We start from the raw sequence: 19212 nt of genomic DNA, 5'->3' as shown, positions 1-19212 counted from the left end.
CTGTAAAGACTAGTGAAGTGAGAGGGGGAACTTTTTTTCCTGTGACCTCTATGTTACACGCACCATAGAAAAACCATTACTACGCTCTAATCAAAGGTATCAGGAGAGTTGAAAAAAGTGAAATCCCAAACTCTTCAAATCAGTTGCAAAACATACCTCTGGAATTAAGGTCTCTATACCAGTAAGATTTCAGCAGAAACTAGACTTGATTGAAGAGACCCCTCTCTTCATGTTGGAAAAGGCCTTTCATCCAGCAAGGGTCTGTTCCTGCTCACCTTGAGCTCTATAAGCCTTTCACTCCTGCTAGGCACTAATTGATTTCATTGAGGGCAGATGATTTCAATTAGCAATTTGAGCTCCAATTCGTGACTATATATGGAAATGCCTCTCAGAGGCAGTAACTGGTACTTCAGATCTGCTCTAACATCCTCTGCTGGGGCACAGTAGATGACATGTCAGAAAAGAGAGCTTCAGAGTTTTTGTTTTGTTTTTTTTTTTTAATATATAATTTGAGAGTTATACAGGAGGACTGTGCTTTCCCCTTACAGTCTGTCCTTTGATCAAAGGGACTTTGGTTCAGACGCTTGCAGGCAATGCAGAGCTTGCATGCAATGTGTGTCCAATACAGCAGCGGCATAATCCTTATTTGTCACCTCTAAAGCAAGTGTAGGCAGCACTAGGATAGATACGTGTGATTGTATGAGCCAGGTGAACACTAAACAGCTGGATTTTATGTGTTATTCCCAAACTTTGCCCCGCAGAACCCAGTGGGATAATGTGAATCACAGTGTTCCTCTATGGTTGTACAGAGAGGTAGCACCTATTGACATTTCCTGTGTCTTCTTATGATTTTTGTACTCGTCATTCTTAGAATTACATGACATGATGGGACCCATCATAATCTACTTCCCCTTTTATGTCCATGTTTCAACTGTATAAACAACATCTGAGAGTTTCTATGTGCTGTCTTCATAGTATTATAAATAAAACATAAGTGTGAAACATATTTAAGAACAATAAGAAGACTATTTTATTTCATAGAATCATAGCATCAATTATTTTACCAACTACTTCTTGTAATCTTATAGATTTGGCTATAATTGCACTTGTTTAACCTGTACATTATGATACCATAAACATCCATGTCTTTATTCTAGCTATTCTCATTGTGAAATAAAAACATATGATCACTCAAAATTCCATATGTAAACTGGGCAGGCAGTCTTTATAAATGCTGTTCTTAGGGAGGAGTTTCATGTGGTATTCCATATGCCACTGTCTTCAAGTCCATGGGATTTCAGAACTACTCTGCCTTGCCTTTCATCTGCCTGTCCTCCAAGGGATTGGCTTGTGGTGGGCAATTGAGAAGGTATCAATAAGTAATTCTGAATGCCGCTTTGTGCCAGGACTTTTCCTATATTTTATTTTTTCATTTAAAGAATATTACAGATATGCTATCAAGGAACAACACTGTTCATCTGGTATTTTTGGCATAAACAGAAAATGTGAATTAAGGCTTTCTAGTAAATACTATGAAATTAATTTCTTGAGCAGAATAATGTGCTATCTTTGGGTTATTTTCCTGTGAAAGTAGAGACTAAAATTTTGATTATACATGGATAGTATCTTTTCCAATATATTTCTATCAGTGCACTGATTTGGCAACCATTTAGACCCAAAGGTCAGGGCCATTCATAAGTCCCATTGATTTCAAAGTTGAATGTCTGCCCAAGATTAAACACAAAGAGGAATGCTTTCCTAAATCGATTTATTTAAGTCTGTATGTAAGTTGAATAAGGGCCTAAAGTCAGCAACAAATCAGAAAAGAGAATGAGTTTCTGCCAAATATGTTTATGAATACCAAAACATACAAGACAAGGAACACAATTCTTACTTGGATTTGAACCAAGACCCCTAAATGTATAAGCTAACCTTATCTTTAACTTTTATTTCTTTTGAAGCTCTTAGCTTAAATCTAAATGGTGAGACGGGTTACATTTACCTGTACACACGGGTGGCCCTTCCTTGTCTTCTGCTCTGCATCTGGATTTATTTCCCAGAGAAGTAGTGATACTTCCCAGTATCAGCAGGAGGGATAGTGCCTGCTTGCATTTATCTTGCTAGGATGGTACAGAAGATATACCTAAACTCCAGAACTGGAAAGGGCTCTGGACCCACAAGCTCAGGGTTGAAATCTTTTGTTTTCTTCGATGTCTTCAAACAGAAGTTTATTTTGAGTTTCTAAAGTAGAGAAAGTAAAAAGCAAGTAGAAAGCCATCCTAACAAACACAGGAGATTATGAATCTGGCAGAGCACAATGTAGATCAAAATGGTTTTAATCATTACTCCCTGTTTTAATTACTACTTGACACATTATCTCTATTGTCCTTCTACAAGTCTGTCTTTTGAATGAAATATTGAAGGCGAGTTACAGCTGAAAATATATGCAGTCTAGAAAGAAAATGGCTTTGAACTATTTGAAATGATTTATTGTCCACATTTCTTTATGAATATTTATTTGCTGTAGTGAAAGCGATTCAATAAAGAGAAAACATGAGGACCAGTTAACTGAACATTTGCATACTCTAACGGTTAAAAAAAGGAAAAGAAAAATAATAGGGTGCATTAGAATGGTGTTAATGTTTTGGTTCTCCTGTTTCCCAGAGTTAATTCATTAATATGCGAGATTCAGATCCTGAAGAGGAGATGTATAAATAGCCTACAAATAAGTGTCCCTAACCTTTATATATTCCCATTCAGAAGGAAATAAATATGTTTGTAGGCGATTTTCAAGGCCAGGGTGGAGTTTTGTTTCTGTATTTCTTCAGGTAGCTGGCTATGAAAGCCTGCTTTTTGCAACAATCATATGTAATCTAAGTCCTCATCTTGTCAGGACTAGAGATCACTCATTCCCTTATACTCCTCAGAAGAGCAGCAGGTGTACCTGGCTATCAAAAGGAGTCATGAGCACACTGATTATTTTGCCCTGTAAAACCTTTAGTATTTAAAGATGGCTACATGCACCAAAACCAAGACCACACACATAGCAGCGATGCTGCTTTCCTTCCACCCTCAGTGGAGGAACAGTTTTTCATGGTATATGCCCTCATTTACCCCTGCTTGAATTAATTTCATCGACCGAAAAGCACTCTGCGTTAGACTTGGAATGAACTTTGTTTCTCAGAGCTTCTTAGTGATATTCTGATACCCAGTCACAGATGGGGCCTTGACAGATTTTGTACGGATTTTCATGATTCCTTTTTTCTTCTTCTTTTTTTTTTTAAAGCAAGATTGTTGCTGCTTGAGAATTCAAATGCAAATGGAGATGTTCACTGGCACTGTTTCACAAGGAAGCTCAGTTGGCTGGTTTTTAGACCTTATAAAGTGAATAGTGTCACACACAGTATTTGGAAAAGGATAATCTTAATATATAATAGTTCTAGAGAAGGGTGGTTACAGTAGTAAAACAAAGACTTTGGACAAAGACATAAATTCTCTATGCATCAATGTTCATTTCTTGGAGCAAGACTGATAATAATAATATTTATTTGTAGTAACAATTATCATTATTATCTACCTGAAAGATAGCTGTGAGGCTAATTCATTAATATTTTGAAATTACTTCACAATCCTCAACTAGAATTTGCCCTGAGCGTACTAAATATAATAATTTGCTCTGTATGCTTATTTCATTTTGCTTTGGAGAAAAACACAGTTAATGTGTTTCTCTCTTTACATTTGTCTGCATAACACATACTAAAATTCCGGATGCTGAGCTTCTGTAAAACTTAACAGGCAAACTTGACATTACTGTATTTTTTCTTATTTCTTCCTCTTTTGTCATAGCATTTTACACCCACATAGATATTACAATATCATTGTCATCTTGGAGCTTGTTGCTGCTGGTACAAATATATAAGTTGAGATCCACACTTGCTGTTTATCTCCTTGCCTGAATTTGGAGTTGACAGTGCAACCACACATTGCTTGTCTGAAGTCAGAACTCTCTTGCGTGTAATCAGGGAGTTTCTTTAAGTTACACATAGTTAGATGCTACACCATATTAAATGCTTGATTATATTTGTATGTATGTCAAATGTTTTCTTCATCTGGCAGTTTACCAAGTCCTCCATTTATTGGCAAATGTGTATCAGTTATTCACAATTGAAGATACCCAGACCCATTTCCTCTGGTTGTTATCTGTTGGAGAGCTAGACTCTAATGGCTAAAATCTATGTCTACCAACATAAAAGCCACAGGATATGACACTGGTATCTTGTGGTTCCAATCAGCCTCCTGGTATTATAGTATTACTTTTATTTAACTGTGTTTCTACTGAGTTCAGCGTGCTCCAGCGATGCTGGCTGTTTTACATAGCATCTGCATTGTATATTGTGATAATTGAAAACTCAATACAGCCCAGAGGCAGCAGCACAATGGGATGGGAATGGGCTGGGGCATAAGTCAGAAGAATAAGGCATGCAGGCAGCAGCAAGCAGGGCAAAGCCAGCCCCAACACATCTCCACCAGCAGTCGAGCTGGATCAGGCATCCGGCAGCTGGGGGTCCCATGGCGTGCGGCAGCTCTGGGAGCAGCAAATGCCCAGTGCAGTGCCTGGGGGAAGCAGAGCTCCGGGTGTCCCTCCATCTGCTGTCATAGGCTGACATCTGGGAGCACAGACCGTAGGCAGAGTCCAAGGCTCACCTGGAAAATTACATGAACAGATCAAAACCAGATTCAACACACTTCACTGACAGCTCCTGTCCTGTGCACATGCCCAGCCCTTTGCAGGGGGGTTCCTGTTCCTAAAATGTCATCTAAGCATTAGCAGAGAACAGGCCAGATACTTTTCTAGTGTTTCAGAAAGGTAACATATATCAATAAATGTCACTTGCTATGTGAATGCTCATAATTAGAACTAAAAAAAATTACTTAAATTAAATGACTGGAGTAGGGCACAGCCTTTCTTCCTATTAGCCTCTGTAAAAAGAAAAAATGCCTGGAGTGTAAAAGGAGACAAGAAGAAATAATGAAAAAACAAGTTGTGGCATGAAGAATAGAAATATTTCTTGCCTGTCCTCTTGGCTCTATCTGTGAAGATTTTGTCAAAAAACCTCAGCCAAAACTATTCAGCAAGTGATTTTTGGGCCTGGCTGATGGAGGGTCTAGTTGTCTCAGGGGGCAGCCTTGCAGGCAGGAGGTTTCCCAAGAAGCAGACTAGTAGGTCTCTGCAGTGGGAGTCACAAGCTTTACATGTGAGCAGCACACCTGAGCTGATGGGATGGTTTGACAGGGTTAGGTGTGGCCCTACCTTGTAGCAGCACCCCCAGAAGTTGCTGTTGTTAGATTGTCCCCACAGACTGAAGATCTACAGCTTTCCATGGGTGATTTGGCATGGTGAAGAAGGAAGGAAGATGGGCTAGTCCACGAAACTTAGGCTGTACAGCTGTAACATTGAGATAGGTTGAAACATTCCACCCAATGGGACTCTCCTTTAAAAGTATGTTTGCATAACAGATTAAACCACACAGTATATTTTTATAAAACTACCCAGTATGTCTTTATAAACAGATTTAAAACCACCCATAGAAGCAGGTCACACCAGTTCCTGCCCTCCATGTAGCTCTGGCCTTGCTCTCCACTCTGCCCAAATTCGGCAGCTGCAGTAGTTCGGGTCCCTGGCATCCTGCCCAAAGCCAGGGACAGCCCCTGCCAAGACCCCACAAGACACCATGCCACAGGGCTTCATCCCACCCCAGGCTCTCTACCACCTCATATCCTCAAGCTCTGCTCCCTAAATGCCAGTGCCTCTGAGGCACAGGTCCAGTGGGTAGGAGTGGGAATCTGGGCATTTGTTTATGTTTTTATTTCCAAACTTTCTGCTAGAAGTGCACCCTTTTAGGGCTCTGTTTACGTTCTTTGCATTAGGGGTGTAATAATGTAGATTTCCTGTTCATGGCATACTGTTAATTAATCATTATTTCCAAAGTTCTATTAAATTCTCTGACAGTGGCATCTTTTACTTTCCTTTGACTCTTCTCTTACCTTTTTCTTCTTCTCTTTAGTATAAGGAGTCACCAGTGGTGAACTGATTATAGGAAAATAATTTACATCATCAGTTCAGTAGTAGGACATACTTCTTAAATCATCTAAGATAAATACTTTTAATTAAGCAAATGTCCTACTCAATTCACTGTGGACAATCCCATAATAATGGATATTACTTCTGCGTGCTAAATCTTAGTCTTCATCAATACTGAATGCACAACACAAAGCCATTATAAAAAATGTAGGCTTACTGTAATATTGCCATTTTAAAGCTGCCAGCTTTTATATTCATTATTATGATGACAACAAACCCCTGGCTAACAAATCTTACTACAAATCAGAATTTTTATCCAATATATATATGATATCAAATCTGTGCTAGCCTATTATTTGCAGTTTTTATTAAAAAGTTAAATTGAGATTATTATACACTCTCTTCAGATTCCTTAATGAAAAAAAAAATTAAAGTTAAAATCTAATGAGTTTTCCTGGAAGCATTTTAAAAGGCTGCAACAGCAGTAAAGTCAGCAGGCACCACACAGTGAAAGGAAGTATTTACCGATCAGAAGATGAATGCCTCTTCACCCAGAGTTTAACGGTTTTACATTATATGGATTTTTGAGAGGGGGAGAGAGAGAAGGAGAAAGCAAGAAAAACTCCAAGCCAATGCTTTCCTAATCTAAGACATCATATTGCTTCCTGATCAAAGCTTTCAAATTCTGTAAACTGACTTCTTGCTCTTGTGACCAAAATCTCTTCTCTTTCCCCTGCCTCCCTCCATCTGTTCAGGCTTGGATTTGAAAGTCCCTACCGCAGAGGAAGAAAGCCTGATCCCTATTGCTTCGGTTGTGGTGTTGAAATCCATTAATATTTCTCTGGCAGGTACCCTGACCCTGGTGCCCTTGAACATGCTTAAAAAACATAGGGTATCCCTGAGCCTTTGTCCCTGAGAGGATTAACAGGGTTGCCCTGGAGCCAGCCTGAAGGTGTTTTAATAGGTAATACGGGTGGGCTTCACAGCGGACTTCAAGCTTTGCCTCAGGCTGCCCCTGCTCAGCAACACAGATGCAGCCATTGAAATTAGGGGGTAAAGCATGGCTCTGTGCATGAGTTAGAGTGTGAATCCTTAGAATCTGGTGGAGGATATCTCTAAATACCTCCTTCTCCCAACAGGGCAGGCAACCCAATGGAGGGTACAGGGACTAGAGACTTGTGCTGCTTCTGCCACTCACTTCCTCTCTGACCTTTGGTCGGTTACTTAAGCTATGTCTCCCTCTCTCTATTCTTCTATCCTCTGTGGTCTCTCTTATGGCTCTTTAGTTTATAAATTGTCTGAAGAAGGGGCTGTGGCACTGTATGGTTTTGCTGTGCTTAGCACAAGTAGGTCCCAGTCTCAGCTGGGTCCTGTGGCTGTATCATGGTAAAAGTAAATAAATAGATAACAGTGGTAACAATAGTTTGGGTTTTCTTTGTATGAACAATAGGTTCCTAATGGAGGAAAAGCCTCTTCTCTGAGTTTTTTTATCAGCAAGTGAAAGTCTCTCTTTCCTTGCTCAGCTGGAGAAGATACTGCCTTTGTAAATCAGACAAAACTTATGTAAAATGAAACACATCTTTGATTATACCGAATACTATCCTGTCTGTAATTTACTCTTGCTACTGCAAAGGACACAACATGATTAAGCTAAGAAACGATAGACTGAACATTATGTGTCAGGATTGAAAAAGATTTTTCCTATCTAAATAGGAAGCAATCATCAAAAAACAGTGAAAACACACAAGAAAATGTTTTAACATACAATAAACAAGCCACCCTGCTGTTGCCTTATATTGTATTGTTGCTCTTCTTGCTCAGATTGCTGCAGATACTTCTCCTGTAGCCTAAAATATTCTTTATTTTTAAAAAAACTACAAACTGTCATGATTTTTAATGATGTGAGTATCTTTCCTCCATAGGTACATATGCACAGTCTGCTAACTCTCCTGTGTTTCCCTGGGTGAATCCAGATTCTCCCAGTGGCATTTCTCAAACTGTAGATCTGTACAGTGTATTTTCCCAGAGCTGTTAAAAACATTGCTACTTAATAACAATATTTAACAGTACCAGCTATCACTCCTTATTTGGTATACACCAGGTGCTCTGCACAGGGGAGAGGGTTTATCATCATGGTTTTACAGCCCAGGAAAACAGGGTGTTGCATGTGGTACCAATTTTCCCAAAAAATGCTGCACAACATTCAAACAGGAGAAGGACCAACATACCATCAGCTCACATTTTATTCTTGGGCGTGTTACTACTTTTGTTTCCTCTAATATTACCACTTGCACTGTGCCCTCCCAACAGCATTTCAGGGAATGATTACAGCAGAGCCAAGTGCTTTTGCAATAGCAAGCTCAGGTACTACAGCGAACAATACAAGTAACTTTTCTGATTTTGGAGTGTGACTTTGCCATGTATGATGTTTAGTAACTTCTATTGTGTCTCTGATGATTTCTGGGTCTGGTGCCAATAACGTGATACATTCGTATCCAAATTAGCATATGATGATATTTTGTGCTAGTACTCCAATAATAAGGTCTGTTTGCTGTTTCCATATAGATGTATCTTTGACAGGAAGAGCAATTCTATAATAAGCCCAGGATGAAAAGCCCATCAATTGAATTGGTACCACATTACCATGGCAACAATATAATGCTAATGAAATTGCGTCTGTTGAACCTGGTTTATGGAACTCTACAAAACAGCCTTCACAAGAGGAGAAATCTTGTTGATTAGTAAATGTTTCAAAGCATGATGAAAACCTTAGAATTACATGTGCTGTGACTTATTAACCATGTTATCCTCATTTAATACATTGCTCTTTGTAAGAGCAATACTGCTCTCAAAAAATAAAATTATATGGCAAAATCTGTGTTTCTCCAGGTTTCAACATGCACCAGAGATAGACCCAATCACCTCTGTGCCCTAGTTTCACTGGGTCAGTTTGCATAGATGCATATTGAGTCATGCAGTTTTTGCTGCTTATTTAATCTCTCTTAGACTCTATAAAATACACTGTTGTAGCTATAATTTCTGTAAGAAAAATGTGGCTTTGTTTATATAAAATTATTCCACAAAAACCTATCCTTTTAGATTAAACCCTACACAGAGAAGGTGTGGTAGCAGAAACACACTCTTGGCTTCCCCCCTCCTTCCTTCCCCTTTGGCAGTTTACTGCCATATAGATGTGGCAGTATAGAGGCAGGGAGCCACCCTCCCAGAGGGATGGGTCTCATCCCTCAGGACAGCAGTCCTTGCTGAAGGCAAGGTTTGATATTGTGCCTGCTTTTAAACAAAAAAATGCTGAGCACTCAGATTTCCTGGCCAGTCGTGTGTCTGGACAGCCAAAAGGCTTCTGGGGAGTTGCCTCACCTCTAAGTGTCTGGGGCTTCAGTATTGAGGTTTTTACAGCAGGATCTCATTTTTAGCCAATAGATAATATTCCTTGTTGTTTTCACCTTGGAAATAAAGAGTGTAGCTCATCCTATAGAGTCCATCTCCGAATTTGCCAGGTACATCAGAACAGAACAGCAGGTGTGCCCAGCAAGCAATGAGCTCAGTGAGGCAAGGGGGCTACAAATGTGTGTCTCCTTTGGTAGGCTAACAATACTGTCAAATAGTCACCACGGTAGTATTGTCTAGGTATTTAGCAGAAACAATGGGAGAGAACACTGCTCATTTTAGCGAAGTCCTGATCTACATGGCACAGAAGTCAGCAGAAATCTTCATAACATTAGATTTAATGGGCTTTAGATCAGGGCTTTAAAGGGCTGTTTCTGAAAGCTCCATGATCAATCCTATTTGGAAAAGGAAGCCCTGTCTAACATTTCGTTCTGCCCATGGTTTGTGGGAAAGCAACACACCGAATTTCTGAGTTGATAGAAATATAATGTAATGTAATTTCCCCTAATATATATTTTGCATTGGATGACAGTTTTATTAAGCAGAACTAATAATCATCATTATTCAGTGTAATAACCATCTCATTAGAAATGGTCTGATTTTCCATAATTTTAATTTACCTCTCAGACTAAGCTATTCTAAAATTACTGAGGTGCCTACAGTGCAGTTTTGTAAGACTTAAGCAGAAACATAAGTCGTCAGAAAGCAACCACTGACTGAGAGCTGCTAAAATAGTGATACGCCAGAGCATTGTGAGAGAAAAGGAAGTACAGAAAATTCAGGTTAGGAAATTACTATATCACTTTTTATTTTCTTACTGTGTTAGAAGTAACACGTTTTGCACCCATTTTGCACAAACAATGAGAAATTGTATGGTTTCCTTCAAGCCTTGGATGCACTACCCTTTAATAAAGGATGGCTAAGGATCACTCTCACCAGAGTGCTGGTGAGGAGGAGCTGACAAGCAGAAATATTCCTTGGAGAGACCGAGAAGGAGATGAAGACACCGATCAAGTTTCATTATCCTCCAATGAAAATAGGATGTAAACTGTGACATCCAGGCAGATTACATATGTCAGGCAAGCAGATGTGAACAGAAAAATGCAGATGCTAAAACTCACCTAATAGGCTTACTCTGTGGATTATTCTCCATGACCAAGGCTGTATTAACTTTTTTCTGTATGTTAACTATAGTCTACATACAGGATATAAGAAATATGCATTCATAAGTGAATCTGGGAACATTCCCAGCTGTGCTGGAGTTAATGCTCTTTGATATACCTTGGAGCATCCAAAAAGCACTTTGGGTGTCATATACTTCTACAGACATCATAAATAGCACTATGGCATATACATATATAGCTTTAGTTCCAAAATTTCAAAGGCCACTTTTTTTTCTCTAAAAATGTGCTCAAAATTTTTTATATTCAAACAGAACTTGTGCATGCAAACTGCTATAGCAGCTTGATTTTGTTTTGCCAGTTCTGAAAACACATTTGATCAAAAGAGTTTTGTTGCAATCAGAGAGAAGTAACCTCATATGAACAAGGAAGCACTTTGCAGGTTATATTATAAAAAGACAAATTGTCTAAAGGTTTTGTTTATCATCAGATGCTACTCTATGTAGCTCCAAGTAATAAAAAATAACTTATTTGGTTTGTTAGGGTTTTTTTAATGTTCCCCTAAAATAACACAGAAAAGGCAGTCTCTCCTGTGGAAGCACTCTGCTTACGAAATCTCTTCTCTTTGAAATTTGGAGACTTTTCCAGGTGTAATATTATTTGTTCAGCTATAAGAACATAGAATGCAGCATTGAAAAGCATTACACTATTATCCCAAGGTAATTTGATAGTCTGTAAATGTATTTTCCTGCCTGTGGTTCCAGGCATTATCCTCTCATTTGAGGTAATGATTTGCAGTTATTTATACAATTCAAGTTAGCCCATATTGGTTTCACCCTGAACATTTACCTGCATAGCACAAATACGGCTTATTTGTAGACTGTACAAGCCAGACTAGATCAGCAGTGCAATGGGATGCCAGCTTCTGGAGGAAGTGGTGTGGTGACTCACTGGTGGCTGTCTCCTGCCTACGTCAATGTTATCACAACCATACATCAGCATGAGTCTGCTGGACATGTTGCATTTTAAGTCTGACATAAAACTATTGCTCTGATCTGATGTGGCCAGTAAATACAGCATGGCACTTTCCAGAAGTACTTACCCTGCTTTTCTCTTTTGGCCTCTGAGTGGGATGTGAAAACTCACCTTAAATTTCTCTTGCATTTCCATTCCCCCCCAACACTGAAAACTAAGTGGTCCAGTGCTAACTGGGTAGTTTTTTACCTCCAATGCACCCACATTTCAGGGTGATACCACTCATTTGTAGAATTTGTAGTGCTAGTGAATGTGGACACAAGACTTTGATTTTGGATGGGCTCAGAGTTCACCTCCCTTACTCTCACTTGGGAGTCTACGCTATGAGCAGATTTACATGAGGTGACAATAATTTTGTCCTGGCTCTTAACTGGTCAGCAAAGGATGGAGCACTCAGTGGTGCTGGCAAGAAGAAAGTCTCATTAGAGAGTAGGCTGCTTTCTCTGTCCCCAGTGATACTCCTCTGGGAGCCTGGGATGAATTCAGAGGAGCCATGCACTGGTGACATCCATTGAGCTGCCTGCTCTCTGTGGGTGGGAAAATGCTCAGCAGCACAAAAGATATAAAATATGATTTACACTCTCTCATTCCAGTGTCATACATTCCTGAATATCACCTCAGTTCATATTTGATATTGGAAAAAATATTAATGTCAGGGGAGTGATTTGAAGAAGGGTGCAGTGTCCTGGCTTCAGATGTTCAGCAGCCAGGGCAGGAGCTCCTACCTCTGCCTTGCTCCTGCCCCTGTCCTCAGCTGGAGTAGACCCCAGTATGTGGGCAAGAGGCCTGGAAGTGCCTGAGGGAGGCAGGTGTGAAAGCCACAGTTCAAATAAAGCATGGGAGACAGTAAATAGAAATTATTGTGTTGCTGGTTTCTCCTCCCTTACCTGTTCATGGTATCTTGCATACTGTTGTGACAATTCAGCCAGTTTCTTTAAAATAAAATATGAATGTTTGAAATACTACTTCTGTTATGGTGAAAATCTTTAAAGTCCTGTATTTTGAGAGAAAAATTAATACTCAACTTGTCTTTCCAGGACACAGTATCATTTAAGAACAGCAACACTTTAAAAAGTGCAAGAATCCCAGTTTACCATCCCAATGTCAGTTTATGGTAACATTTATGACATTAATATAATGGATTATGACCTTTCTTGGCTTGTCTGACTGACAGTTATTCATATATAACACAGTACTTATCACCTTGGTCCTTCCATAATAATAATCCCTTCAATTTTCTGAGCTGTGTCATCAAAACATGTACTCATAAGTGTTGATCTGATCTCTGGGAGAGTAGTACCAGGAGCTCCTTTTGAGCTTTATGTCACCGAAAATCTAGAGTGAAATTGAAGACCAATTGCAGAAAAATACCCTGTCTCTAACTTTATCACACAGTCTGCATAATGGTAGCCCTTATGATTTTAAATGATTTACTGAGTCCTGTCAAAATGATGTACCTTTTTGCATGGAAGTTATTGAAGTTCAGAAATGCCATTATTCTGTATGACTGGAAAGATCTTGAGGAAATACACAATAGATGGTGTGCTACAATTACTTACCTTGACCTCCCTATTTTTTTTTCTTGCTCTTTAATCTCAAGATAGACAAGAATAAAATATATTTCCTTTAATATCTAGGCTGAAAATTTGCTGTGCAATTTGTACCTGCTTTCCTTGAGCACATTTTTACTAAACAAGGTGTTGAAATACTGTTTTCATATTAGCAGTTTCATGAGCATCATATTTAAAAGGGAAAAGAGGAAAGTGAAAATGTTGCATGTTTCCAAAAATTGACCACTTAACAAATACTAATGATGTGGATAAGGGGAGGCTCAAAAGACCAGGATTAGACACCAAGGTCTGTCACAGTCCTGCTCCTTACCCTGCTGTTTCTCTGTTTGCACTGAGGCTCCCAGTGATCATCGAGATGTTCCCTACCATCCTCTGAGCAAGGGAGCTGGATTGGGACTGTTGCTGTGACATGCGAATGATGTTCACGTGGTGGGGTTGGGTCTGCTACAACAAGCCGATTATTCAACTTTATTCAAACAAACCTGGGAATTGCACTAAACACCTCACACCAGCAAAGTAGGACCATCTTTCCCTGCATAGAGATGACACCTGTGTCTCTCTGAACATAGCAAGCCGTGGGTACAGCCACAGCAGCATGCCGGTCTTTACAGAGCACAAGATGTTCTCGTGCATGTAAGGATCCTTCGAACAATAAATATTGAAAAGAATCATCATCTCTTTAAGCCAGCTGAACAATTCCACATGCCTTAGAGCCACATGGAGATAGGACACCCCCATTCAAAACAGGGCTCTGCTTCCACAGACAGACAGGCCTGCCTCTCCAGGGAGTGCCGAGGCTCTCCAGCCCTTGTTGTTTCCCTGGGGCTACACACCACTGTCATTCTGGAATAAACATCCCATCTACAGGAATTTCAAGTTCAAGCAAGAACAAGCCTATAGCACAGCAAAAAGCAGCCCCGCCACATATCTGCGACTACATCTATACTGATGCCTCTATCTTCTCCCCAGTATTTTGTCAAGAACATGACATCCTGCTAACTTTTTTTGATTTTTTGGGTTTGTTTTTTTTTTTTAATAAACCAGCAATTTGACAGGGTAGCTGCATGCGAGACAGAGGTAATGCTGTTCTGTGGACAGAACAGAGGTGCTCTGGTGCTCAGCTCTCACGTCCGGAAGATGCCTTCAACACTCTGAATCAAAACGGTTCATCAGTGACAGATCCGGGGCTGGCGTTTCAGGCTCGGTGCTGATGAGCAGCCATTTTCATCTCTGGACCTGGTAATTAGTTATATTCAGCTTAGAGACAAGTAGTTGGACATTTGTCACTGTTTCTGTGAAAAATGTGGGCATGTTTTCTTGGGCTATCAAATGGGACACATGGGAGCTGGATTCCATCTTTCATTAGATCTTTGGAATTGTGTCCTCCTGAGGCAATTAATTAGCATGATGTTCTTGGCTGCTAATGTTTGCTTTCAGATTTCAGTGGAAACAGAGTTGGAAATACAGATTTTGTGAGGATGGTCTAATGGTTTAGGGCATTAGCCAAGGCCTACACACAGCTTTCTTCAACCCCTCAGCTTTTACAGAGTTCCCTTATGTATGCAGAGAAGACCTGTGGTTTCTGTCCATGTCTTAGCTTTCTCTTTGAAAAACAAATATAATTGCATTTTCCAGTTTCACATGACAGGTGTAGTACAGATTTCACCTCAACAGAGGCCAAGGCAGCACTGCTGCAGTCCTTTACCACCCTAGCTACATGATGGAGAAGCTATTCTGCAAAGCTTTTTTTTGAGCCTTCTGCAGTTTAAGACAAAAACATTTACATTAGAAAATTGTCAAATAAACACATTTCTATTTGTTTACTTTCAGTTTGCCCACTGCAGATATCTGCAGGCTGTCCATACCTTTGTCTTTGAAAAGCACATCTGTGGAAAAAGGCATATTGCCCTATTTAAGTGAGCTATTTGATGTAGGCTCATATATAAGGTATAGCCCCTCAGCTGGTGTCTTTCAAGATCATTTCCAAACTATACCCTTCCTAAATCAATGTGATATACAGCAAAACCACACACTTGTAACCTGTGAATACAATCCAGATATATAATCTAGACTGCTTGTTTTGCTTTTATTACCTCAATTATATTCATAATGTTATATAATTATAACAATTCATGGCTGAAGAACAGTGTTAGTTATAGCTATGAAAAAATGTCATGCCTCTTTTGAAGGGGGGTGCAAGCAAAATACAAAATATCTAGCCAGTACAGTTATACAGTGAATAACACATCCTCCATGGGGAAGAACACATGCTTTTCTTTAGTATCTATGAAACAATAACACAGGGCTGAATCTTCAAGGGGAATGGAGAGGAGGAACCTATTTCAGTGCACCAAAATGCTAGTGTCATTTTATAGATGCATTTTTTAGCACTAATGCAAATAAGCAGTTGTGTGTAGGAGCTCACTTAAGTGGCCACTACTGTATCTGATCTGAACTCACAAAAGGCATATTACAAAGCTGTTTGAAACAGATGTGCTCTTACCCTCCATTTAAAACAAAATTAGTCCATGTTGTTAATTTAGGTAACCTTTGCAGTCACAATTACAATCACATATACATCATGCACTTTTTAAGCATCTATGAAAGACATTAGGCAAAAGAAAATAATGAAGATAAGAAGAATATACCACTAAACAGTATCTGCATGTTTGATACTCCTTCCTGATAGCTCATTCACAGTTAAATGGAATGAGAAAATGAAAAACATTAAATGTAGTATTGTCTATTTTCATTTGATGCAGCTAGGTTTTATAACTCAAACACTCTGAGATTGAACTCTGCCAGACAAACTTTTGCTAATTAAAAAACAACAAAAATACAAGCAGGACAGCTGAATAATTGACGGCAAATTTATCCTCTATATCCAATATATTCATGGCATGCTTTTTTATACTTTTTGCTACTACCCTTATTATCCAATGTTATCTTAACTCAATGCTGCTTCAGAATCCCTTATTCCTCCCATCAGCTCAGGCTGATCTATTTCCACACACCCAGCATTCAACCTCCAACGCTCTGACTTTCAAACCATGTCTTTTGCAGACCACCAGGAAGGGATTTGCAGAACACTGGCTGAAAGACGCTTATTGTGCAACTAATAAGGAAGGTTGAAATACCATTAAAATTCTGACTCGTGCTTTAAAATACCATGAAATTTGGAATTACAGCTCTGCCTTGCATCCCTGGTTGCACAATTGCAGTTGCGTACTGCCGACGGTGCAGTATGATCACAGGCTGCCTGCAGCAGCTGAAGCACACAGGCACTTTGGACCACTGCAGCTTTTTGCTCTGGCTCCTGATGGCTTTTTTGGGAGCCTGATCTCCATTAATGCTACAGGGGAAAGCACCAAGTTAAAAGTTTAAGCTCTGAATTACTCTGATGGTTTTACTTCAGCCCCTCACATGTCGCTGTCTTTGAAGTCACAGCACCTCCCTCCATGTTCAACTATTTAGTTTTGGCCTCAAAGCCACACTTGCCTTTAAATTATCATCGGATGACAAGAGGAAAAGTAAAATGCTTAGAAAGTGTAAATTTTATCATTCTCTTTTAAAAATTGGGGAGAAACCATATCTTGTATTTCATACTGTTCTTTTGAATCGCTGATTTGAAATGATTTGGTGAGAGGATATCACGTCTATTTCATGGGACCAAGAATTTTCACTTGATGCATGCTGGTGTGATGGAATCTTGAGATCTGCTGTATGGATGGAAGTATAAGTATGAAAATTAAGATCCAATGCAGCTGCATAAGAAAAATCATTATGATTAAAAATTGAAGAACATTGACCTATGTTATTGACTGACAATTGTAAACCTTTCATTTTACAGGAGAGCTGCTTCCAAATTTGTACATAAAAATCTTCAAAACCATTGGCTCTTTTCTGTGCAGGTTTAAAAAATGTAGTTAAATATTGTTTGCATGTTGATTATGGGGCTAGATATTGCTAGGTATTAAGCAATACCAGCATAAAAAAAAAAGGCCCTATATTACAGTGGAATTGCTTACAGAGCTACAGACAGCCTGAAGGGAGCTGCTCTTATGGTGAATGTCCATGCATGATGTAAACCTCCTTTTTGGTGGTGGTGTTTAGTAACTTCCGTAGCAGGTGGGTGTTACATTTTTAATTGATTCCTAGCAGCACAGTCTGTAACCTTCACTGATATGTGTCCATTTCACAAGATTATTGACTTTTGACATATCTTGCTAGATGTTATGATGAGACAGATCTTTTTTGCACGATTGATGTCTATTGATATTACATTAGTTCATCAAGGTTAGAAATCACACTGCATCGCACTACATTTCACATTTGCTGTATCATGACAAGAGGTTTATAATACTCACTCTGGGATATATAAAATGCCTGCTACCCATCCCTTGGATAAATAATTTAAGAAATTGTTGGAAAATCATAACCTAATTAGTAGGATCTGCACTCAACAGGTGCCCTTTGATTTAAATTGTATTTGTATTTTGATAGGTATTGATTTTATGAGTAGGAGAGATGAATAATACATTTTGCATTTCTCCACTGTGCACAGCAATAATCTGACAGAAATAATGGAGGAACGCTCCTGCAATGGAAGCGGCCTCTTTGGGGGCCTGCATGCCTTCCCCAGGAAGCCCATGGGGCAGTTAATGGCACTCCTATGTGGAATGGCCCGATCCTTTTTTCTCCTGCTGATTTGCTGTATCATCCTGGACAAATCACTCAGCTTCTCAAAGTCTTTCCTTTTCCATCAGTAAAATGGAAACAGAGTGGTTCCTCTGATGGTCACAAGATATATGAAGAAAAGCAATAGATACATCCAAGTGGGTATTATACAAGTCCTGACTGGCACTACCACATGGAACAACTGGGCAAAGAAGGAGCCAGCAAGTGAGTCTTTCTGTGGGCGCAGGAGACTCTTGTTTTACCAGAACCCATGGTGAAGCCATGTACCTGTGAGAGCAGTTCAGTGGAGGTGGGCAGCACGCAGCACAGCCCAACCCCGGAGGGCTGCTCTCTGTCAGCAGCAATGTTCTGGTTATTTCGTCTACTCACTTTCCTGGATGAACTGATATAAGATTAATTTGGTTTTCTTTGGATGCTAATCTCTTAGAGTGAGAAGAGGGAACAAGATGAAGGTTGTACCATGCAAATAACCCGGCTAACACATGCAGGCTGGTATCTTCCTGAGGCAATAGCTGCTCAGCATGCAGGTCGGCAAGCCTGCTTGCATGAGTGGCCAGGGGTGAGAAGCAGAAACAGACAAAAAACACCATTGAGATTGAAAACAAATCAGAATATATCAGTATTTACAAATACCGATTTCCAGCGTCCCAGCAGCTATAACAAATGCAGACTCTATGAGATAACCATAATTATAGAAAAGCTTTACTTTTATTTTTTTTCACCCAGTATGCCAGCTCTGATTAGAAAGGAAAACCACAGGCTCAACTGTGCAACACAATAAACTATGGCATCAAAGCAAGCATCAAAGTGGTCCCTTGGCTGCTGGCAAACAGTACAGTCATAAGAAAAGAGACAATGAAAATACAATAAGTAGAAATAGCACTTTTCCCCCCATAACATAAACACCATAGACATTCTTTTAATACAAAGAGAAGCAGGATCCAACGTGACAGCTTTACATTTGCCAAGTATCATGGGAGGACTGTAAAATACATCCTCCTCAAACCAAGCCAAAGGAGCAGAACGAGCCAAGATGTTCTCGTAAGAACAAAGAAATCCCTTTTCTTAGGTCTCAGACAGTTAGCAGGCTTAAATTTGTGGGTTTTCTTTTCGTTGTAGTTTGTTTGGTTGGTTGGTTTTTTTTATTTTTGTCATCATCATCTCTGTCTCATGCTATCTTCAGCAAGATGCGCCAAAATATCTACTGGTGCCTGTGTATGTAGGTGCAGTCCACTGCACTAAAACCACTTTATGGTCTTCAAATAATGAAAATTCTATTTAAGACATTTTATTAGAA

At 39.5% G+C, this 19212-nt stretch overlaps 1 long non-coding RNA gene across 1 annotated transcript in view; it reads right to left on the bottom strand.

The window, feature by feature from the left end:
* Positions 1 to 1006: 1006 nt before the first annotated feature.
* LOC135418886 (uncharacterized) overlaps positions 1007 to 19212 on the bottom strand; it is a 47250-nt gene continuing 29044 nt past the window's right edge. Inside the window, exon 4 of the long non-coding RNA XR_010432717.1 lies at positions 1007 to 4704. This is a non-coding gene — a long non-coding RNA (uncharacterized LOC135418886). The remainder of the gene's footprint in view (positions 4705 to 19212) is intronic.

The sequence above is a fragment of the Pseudopipra pipra genome, chromosome 9 (assembly GCF_036250125.1).
Source record: "Pseudopipra pipra isolate bDixPip1 chromosome 9, bDixPip1.hap1, whole genome shotgun sequence".
Lineage (NCBI taxonomy): Eukaryota > Metazoa > Chordata > Aves > Passeriformes > Pipridae > Pseudopipra > Pseudopipra pipra.
Note: the sequence above shows the minus strand (reverse complement) of the source record. Positions and strands in the feature narration are given on the sequence as shown.